Source organism: Etheostoma spectabile, unplaced genomic scaffold (genome assembly GCF_008692095.1).
Source record: "Etheostoma spectabile isolate EspeVRDwgs_2016 unplaced genomic scaffold, UIUC_Espe_1.0 scaffold00569331, whole genome shotgun sequence".
Classification (NCBI taxonomy): domain Eukaryota; kingdom Metazoa; phylum Chordata; class Actinopteri; order Perciformes; family Percidae; genus Etheostoma; species Etheostoma spectabile.
In genome coordinates, this window is record NW_022605066.1 from 864173 (window position 1) to 872784 (window position 8612).

An 8612-nucleotide genomic window follows, 5' to 3' on the forward strand; every position below is an offset into this window, starting at 1 on the left:
AGACTTTTATTCACTGCCGTTTTGTGTTGAGTAGAAAAGAACTTTGAAGTCCTAAGCTAGTGAGTCAGCTTGTAGCACTCACAACGTGACTCCAATCCTATTGGTCCTAGTGAGAACGGTAGCATGTGACGGCATAACCGTAGGGGCATACATAGGCACGCCGGCACATAGCTCATTAGCTCTTTCTATGAAGCAAGGCACTCCAGGCGGGGCGAGGGGCGGTGAACCGACGCAGTGTCTCGCTCCCCTCTCTCGGGGAACAAGGGTTACATACGTAACCCGAGACGTTACTTCAGACCACTGCAGCGTAAACGATAGGGCAAGATGCCGGCAACGCTGGATCTCCCCGTCTGCGAAATGAAAGCTAAAAAGGTTGAGTCCGGAGACCTTCCATGATCTGCTGTTTCGGCACAGTGACCCGGAGCTTCTACAACAGTGGCTTGTCCTTCTCAAAATGGACATCACGATGAAGCACTACCATGTCTGTAGCTGACATTTCGATGAAGACAACTTCCTTTATCCTAGTAAAGCCAAAGACCCAAAAAACGCCAACTAGAGTACAAGTGAAAAAGAACACTATTCCGCAAGTGGGGCCACTGGCCGCGGTACGGTGCAGAGGACCCTAGGGTGAAATTACTCCCAGCATTTTAACCTTTGACTTCGCACTGATTGAACATAAAAGATGTGCTGAGGCTACGTTTTAGTTTTAGATCTGTGAAACTGAAAACAAGCTGTACAAGGACACACTATAGTACTAAATACGTGGAATGCATACAAATTACAGTGCACGAGAAATAAAGATTTTTGAAGATTAATGCGACAGTCAGAAGCAGTTACCGCAAAACTGCAGTGTGTTGAGTACAACTTCAACTGTGTACCTTCATGTTTAAAGCCCTTGGTTTATTTGTAAAAAACTAAAACTAAAATGCAATTTCATGTATTTTTTTTTATATTTATGTACTGGCTCAGACATTCAGGAGAAGGTTCCAGTGCTAAAAAGTAGGATCCAGCATCTCCACAATCTGCCCTGGGACTGGAACATCAGGCTTTTCTGTCTAGTTCGTTAAGGTCCACTGGTTTAGCAAAGACCATTTCACAGTTCGTTCAGCTCCACAGGAAATGTGAGAACAAGTGTGACACTTTACGCGCAATAGAGGAAAGTCCCTGAAGGATATAGTTTCCAAAGAAATCTGATGTAATACTAGCACTTGAACACTTTAAATGCTTCTTACTGCAACGCCCTGCAGCGCCCTGCTATGAAATGCACCACCACTACTTCTACTATGACTACCATTTTTTTTGTCACTGGTCAATTATCTTTATTGTGACTGTTATTGCCACTATTCATCACGCCCGCCCCCCCCCCCCCCCCCTTTCCCGGCCCATCAGACACCACCTACCAAGATCCAGGGTCTGTCCCAGGTTTCTTCCTAAAAGGAGTTTTTCCTCACCATTGTCGCACTAAATGCTTGCTCTTGCGGAAATACTAGAATTATTGAGACTTTATTATTCATAGAGTGTGGTCTAGACCTATTCTATCTGTAAAGTGTCTCGAGATAACTCTTTATGTATTGATATTATAAATAAAATTGAACTGAACTGAATTGAATGTACTGTATATATGAGTTGGTTCAATCCAGCTAAAGGGCAGTGTGTGAGGTGTCTGGGTGCCAACCCTAAAGCTATGTAAACAGCAATTACAAAATGACTATCTCTAACCCTGACATTAGGCCCTGTGATTCAAACAGAGAAATCAACTGGAACACAAGCATGCAACACTTTGCTTTCTCTCGTGATGAGGATGTGTCACACCGACCAGTGGCTGAGAGAGGAAATTGTTTTCCAATAAACTATTAACATTGTAATGGATGAGCGTAATCACCGTAATGTTGCAGTAGAAAAACAACAGCTCGTGAGTCATGCACGTCCTATGAGAAATGTCAGGCTTTGATATTTGACACCAATCAACAACGCAGTAACGTTCAGTGTTCAACAATGGACTCGGTTTTACTTTAAAATGGCAATGGGAGCAAGTATCATCAAGTAACATCACGGTACGGACGAGGATTAGGGCCAATGCGAAAACAGTTTTTCAGTTCTGAGATTAAAGTCATAATCTGACTTTAGAATTCTGAATCCATTCACAGAATGCTGACTTTAATCAAAGACTCACAACTCAAATACAATTTTTTTATCATGTGGCCCTAATCCTCTTCCCTATGAACTGCAGGTTTATTAAAAATGGCCATGGGAGAAAGATCCCAGATGATACATCATTCATTTTATGGAGGAGGATTAGGGCCAATGTGAAAAATGCATTTGAGTTCGGACTTTTCTGTCAGAATTTAGTGAGCTTTAGTGAGTTTACTCTCAAAATATGGACTTTAGTCCCAAAAATACAATACGTGTTTTTATTATTATTATTATTATTATTATTATCCTATGTGACCCTTATCCTCTTCCTCATCCTCTGCAGTGTCATTTCCCAAAATGCGTTCTGTAAAAACTCATTTTGTCATCAAATTAATCACAAACCAAATCCCATTGACAGCTGTTAGCATCGCCCCAGGGCAAACAATGCAGCTGGCACAAAGACAAAGCCAACTATTGTTTTCCTTTCACCTACAATGATAACGCATGTAAACATCTGACAGTGCGAGTCTGATCAAACGATAAGATGTGAGCCACATTCACGTCTGTCACATTCCTGAACCCAGTTACGTCCTGTGGTGGAACATTGTTTTTTGTCAACACACATCAATGCGTTTCATTCTGCTTCTTTTTGTTTGGCGGTGAAACTTGAGCTCGGTCCCGGCATCGTCAGAAGATTGCATGCTAAGAACGTTTCCTCCGCTGCAGCCTTGGATCTGCCCAGGGACTGATGAGCAAGGCGAATGAAAGCAGCGGAAATGGGGAGCTAAACAAACTTTGAATTAACAGTAATTTCTGTTTGTCGCCTTTCCACGCCCCTTCCTACCAAACTATCCAACAACGCCACGCATGACCTTAAACTTATCCCCCTTCACACACACATTCGCACACAACTGTGCTAAACATCTGCGGGGCTTATGACATAGAACACACTGTAATCCTCTGTATGAGACAGGTCACACAAAGTCAAATACAGTCAGATGAGGGCAAGCTCGTACATGCATTTGACAGTTCAGCGCAAGATTTTCAAAGCTCTTTTGGTACAGTATTATCTTGCGTTGTCACAATTTATTTTGCTTTGGTACAAAACAGCTCTATTCTTAATTCTTTAGACCTTTTGGAATGGCAGCTTCTAATATCATTATGCAAATCAGTATATTAATTAAAGATGTTGAAACTTAATACACTTACATTTTTCCTTTTTTATTTGGGGCATTTGTGTGCGGTACATACCCTTCTTAATGTGTATTTGTGTAGGGAAGAATACAATGTATGGAAAATAAACTTATGCCACACACCACAGCATTTTTAGCCTGAGCTCATTTACAATGCACGCCTAGATCAACCCTTTCTTTTACCCTTGTTTTGTCTTCCCGTCAAATTGAAAATCAACACTTTTGTTGACGTTTTTTATCCATGTTTTTAATTTTTTATTACATTTTTGTCCCTTTTTTTCAGTGTTGGTCCCTTTTTTGATGTTTTCAAGACTACGAAATTATTATTATTTTAGGAATTCATGGTCAATAAACCTCATTTATAGGAAATTATACCTAATGTTGGAGTTAGAAAAGCAGAAATTAGGAATTATTCAGACTAAAGTTAAAGGAATGGATGTTGATGGATAATCACAGACTGGAATATGTCAACTTTTACTCAATACTATTTCAAAAACACTTATAGAATTGAATAAGACGCCCCAAAATGAATGAAAGTAGAGATGTGTACTTGCCAAAGAGCGTTGTGTGGAATCAATCATGTTATTTTGGGGAATTAAAAAGAACATTGATACAGGACAACGGGGCAATCTGACCCGAGGACAACATGAAGGTTAAATACAATAGCTTTAGATTAAAGACAGTAGAGAACGCAAACTCAAAAATAAGTAGTAAAACTCACAATAAAGTACAGACAAAACAATACAAAACACAGACTAATACAAGAAATCACCAAAGGAGCACCAGATTATTTATGACTATAATCCAATTTTATTTTATTTATATTATCAATTCATAACAACGAGTTATCTCGAGACACTTTAGAGTCGGTTTAGACCACACTCTATAATTCAAAAAGTCCCAACGATTTCTAGTAATTCCCATGCTACATGCTGTTATGTCTCGTCTTGTTTGTTAAGTCCCTCATGTCTAGACTTGTTCTTGTAGTTTGTGCACTTCCTGTTTTATTTTGTATTCACTTTCCCTGTCACATTCACATTCACATTCGCGATTTAACCTGGTAACAAGTGATCCACCGTAGTGTGGATTGTAGTACAAGCCTCTGGTCTTCATGTAACCAGGTTCCCCTTCGAGGGGAACTCAAATGGCGTCGGTTCATCGCCCCTCGCCCCATAGTGTCGTAACCGACGCAGTGTCTTGTTCCCCTATCTTGGGGAACAAGGGTTACATACGTAACCCGAGACGTTCCCCTTCGAGGGGAACTCAAACTGCGTCGGTTACGACACTTTGGGGCGAGGGGCGGTGAACCGACGCAGTTCGAGTTCCCCTATCTCGGGGAACAAGGGTTACATACGTAACCCGAGACGTTTTGTTTCTATTTTTTTCGAAACTGATTGAAGTGAGCGCTTTTCTTTGTTTGAACCTTTGCCAAGTAAACTTTAGTTAAACTTTCTACTGTTAGTAAGTTCATTTTTACCAAACAGTGTTTGTAGAAAAAGATGACTTTTATTTTGTTATGATTTATTAATTTATTGGCAAAATGCGTATCCCATTAGTTGTCATTATTTCCTGTTATGTAGTGATATGATGGTTGTTGATGCACGTGGTTGCAGAAGGTTTTTCTATAGTGTGGCAACATGACTCCAGGGATGTTACAAGAGTATCCAAGTATCCCTGAATCAACAACACCCAAGAGGACACGAGTGAGTGTGCACCGGAGCTCTGATGGGCGAGAGACACACACATGTGCAGTCCAGCCACACACAGACTGTAGCTAATTAGCAAAGCAGAGGGCTACAGTCATAAGGTTCACTGTGATTAATCCTGTGCTGTGCAATAATCACGCGGAAATTAAGTTTCCACACCAAATTTGGTTTGCTCTCATTGAGATTGAATGGAGACGCAATTCACCCTGATTGGGAGCGAAACACAAGTTCACAAATGAGGACAGCTGGAGAACCAATCAGGTCCCAATGTTTGTGTTTGGACGCGGGAGTTACAAAAAAAGTCTGATCAAGATGGCGGAAGTCATCAGAGCTGTATCATGAAAATGTGTATGTGATTGAAACGTTTCTACACCAACATTGGTACTTTTATCAACACATTGAGATTTGTATGATGAACAACTTAGTCAGGCACATACACCACTGAATAGACCACTGTGTATGTTAGCTTAAAGACTCCAACTTTACAGCTAGCCGACAAGGCTAATCACTAGCATGTTTGGATATTGGATGTCATTGTTGCCTAGCCAGACAGCTAGCTAGGCTACTTGTGCATTTGTTTGACTACGTGTTTTGTTGGGGAACATTGACGCTTGTAACAACATGGATTGATATTAAACAGGGAAAATACACCACTGCAGATGTTAGGGTAAACACTCAGTATTTCACGAGGTGGATCGCTGTGTGGAACCCCACCGTGAGGCCCTCATTGCCCTTAGTGTTTGGTGTGGTAAAGTGGTTTAAGTTCTTGTCTACTGGAACGGTGTCGTTACATCCATCATCATCATCACTCCAGTTCTGAGCTCTTTACACTGTCTTCCTGTCTCTCAAAGAAATGATTTCAAAATATGAACCATCCAGACCTCTCTGGCGGTCTGGGACCCAGAGTCATGGTACATGTCCACATACGCATTGTTTTCACACCAGAGATTGCCTCATTCCCCAGCATTGCTCACCGGTGGCTTCTCTTCACTGACCACTGACAAGCAAAGAAAACAGTCTATATAAATATATAGATACATATATAAATAGGCCATAGAGTTGCTGAATCAGCTTAATCTGGTCAGTTTAAAAGATTTAGCTGGCCGCTTCTCATTTGCGTGAAGTTGCCTGGATTTGACATTATGCAAATGAGTCCCTGTGACGCTACCACAATGCATTGCACGGCTGCTCCCATAGAAATGAATGCGAAGCGTGGAAATGATGCTGACAATGGACACGTACCATCCGACCTAAACATGGAGAAGCAGTGTTCAGTTTTTATGCACCACGTATCTGGAACAAATTTCCCGAAAACTGCCGCAACTGTTCTTTTAAATCAAGGCTGAAGACTCTAACCCTCTCTTTAACAAAGGTTTTCTTTTTAACTGCTCTTTAATGTTTTGCATAAAGCACAATGAATTGCCTTGTTGCTGACATGTGCTATGCACATAAAGCTGCCTACAACAAAGACCCAGGTGTAACACTTTCATAAGGGTTTCTCTAAAGTTTAAAGTTGTCAGTCTGTTTTCTAATCCCATTGTATTTTAGTGAACTTTCATAACCTTATTTTCCCTCTCTTTCTCCCATGAGCATGAGGATACAATTTCTCGGTCTCTCTCGCAATGTTCTTACTTGACTACAGAGTTGGGTGAAGTTGCTGCAGCTGCTTCAGAGAATATGTAGTGTTCCACTTTGCTTTTTGCTGTGTAAAACTTTCTCTAATGAGTAGCAGGTGTTGGTAATAGTTGTTAGAGCTGCTACCAGCTGATATCTATTGTTAGAGATCAGATTTCAATGAACATTGTTCAGTATTTAAAGTCCTATCACGTTATTATATACAAGATCTTTCTGTCAGCAACCTCAGCTTTGATTACCTTCCGGACATGTCTTTTGGCAATTGTTAGTGTTTTGTGATACTATCTTCTTAACACATGTCACATATATAATGTCATAGTGTCAGTAAATACCTTCAGGCAACAGCTAGCTTGTGCTACAGCGGGACGGCTAGTCAGAACCCGTTTAAATTGCATTGCTGTTTAGCAAAAAGTACGAAATTCTAAGAACTCAGCACTCCCTAAGTGCAAATAATGCTAATCTTTCAGTATTGCTTTAAGCTCTGTGGGGTATGTTTTTCTGCTGTAAACACTGAGCAAAAAGAAAAGCAGGGGTGAGGGGTGAGGGGCTCAGAGCGGACATTCAGCCTGGGGGATTCCCTCATTTGGCAGGAGCAGCGCTGCCTGGGAGATTGTCCACAGGGACACATAAACCACACTGAGGAGAACAAAGGTCACGACTCAGAGACCAAGCCCTAAACCCCCCACACTATTCAGCCATGGTCATCGTCTTGCTCACTCTTTGGTGCCCACTGATCCCAACAAGCTCCCAGCTACAAGGTCGACAAGCGGGACTCTGCACTCGATCTCGTTGTGCTGTTCCTGCCTTCCTGCACTACGGAAAACTCCAAACGTAGGCCTCACCCTTCACATGTCGCTGCCTGGTCCCTGAGTGGTGCAACAATGCCAAATGTATGCCAAATGCTCCTCCTTAATGGTGGTAATTTATAGACACAGGCAGGAGCAAATTTGGACTTGTGGGCAGAGGTGTTGATTACCCTTTTTATCTGGCCGTTTGTTTGGGAGCTTGATCAAAGCCATCACCCGTTAGTGATCATGTGCTTATCCTCTCCCCCTCTGCCCCCTGCTAAAATTTTGGCACACAGCCATTCATCGGCCTACTTTTCTTTGTTTTATTACTTCAAAAGGTTGAGCCTCACCCCATTCATCACAGAACACTGCTCCCGTCAAAGCTGCAACAGAGTCAAATTGTTCAGGCATTTGGGCAACAAAGCACGGTGAGCATCTCCGAATCTGATGTAATTCAAGGAGGGATAATTCAACACTCTCCAAGCCGTCTTTGATCTGTGATCTGTACCATATCTGCACCCACACTCAGCCCTGGCTCGTCAAATCACGCTTTGTTACGCTTTTGATATTTCATCTCATCCAGCCTATTTGAACATATAGACGCAAATTAGCATTGGGATGTGGAATATCCCTCGATAATGCCTTTGATGTTCGTTTTGTCAGATGAGCGACCTTGATTTGGACACATATTTGTTTACCGTGTTTGCTCCTCAAAGTATCACAGAAAGGACAAAGAATGGAAAGTATCCAGAAGCGCTCAGGGCTGGGAAGATTGTTGGTTATACAAAACAACAGCTGGGCGTCTTAAACTTTAAAGACATGACCCCAACCTTCAGATGACTCTGTTTGTGGAATTACCATGATGCAGTGTGGCCTTTCCTTGAGGGTTTCTTTCAAGTGACTGTGCAGCTGGATGGATTTGAGCTTATTTATCTTTCTGTTCTGCATGACTTTTGTGCAAATGTTGGCTGTGAAGGAAAGGCACATGAGGTAGAGGAAGCCACCGCAGCTCTCTCTGAGGCACCCTGCCCCTATATTGAAGCCTAATCCGATGAGGTCACACTCAGCATGTTCCTCTCGTGAGTTCTGCATGACTTGCGCTGCCCCCAGAGATAAAGGACGGAAAGGGCGCTGCTGTCCTCATGGAGAGGCGGCTG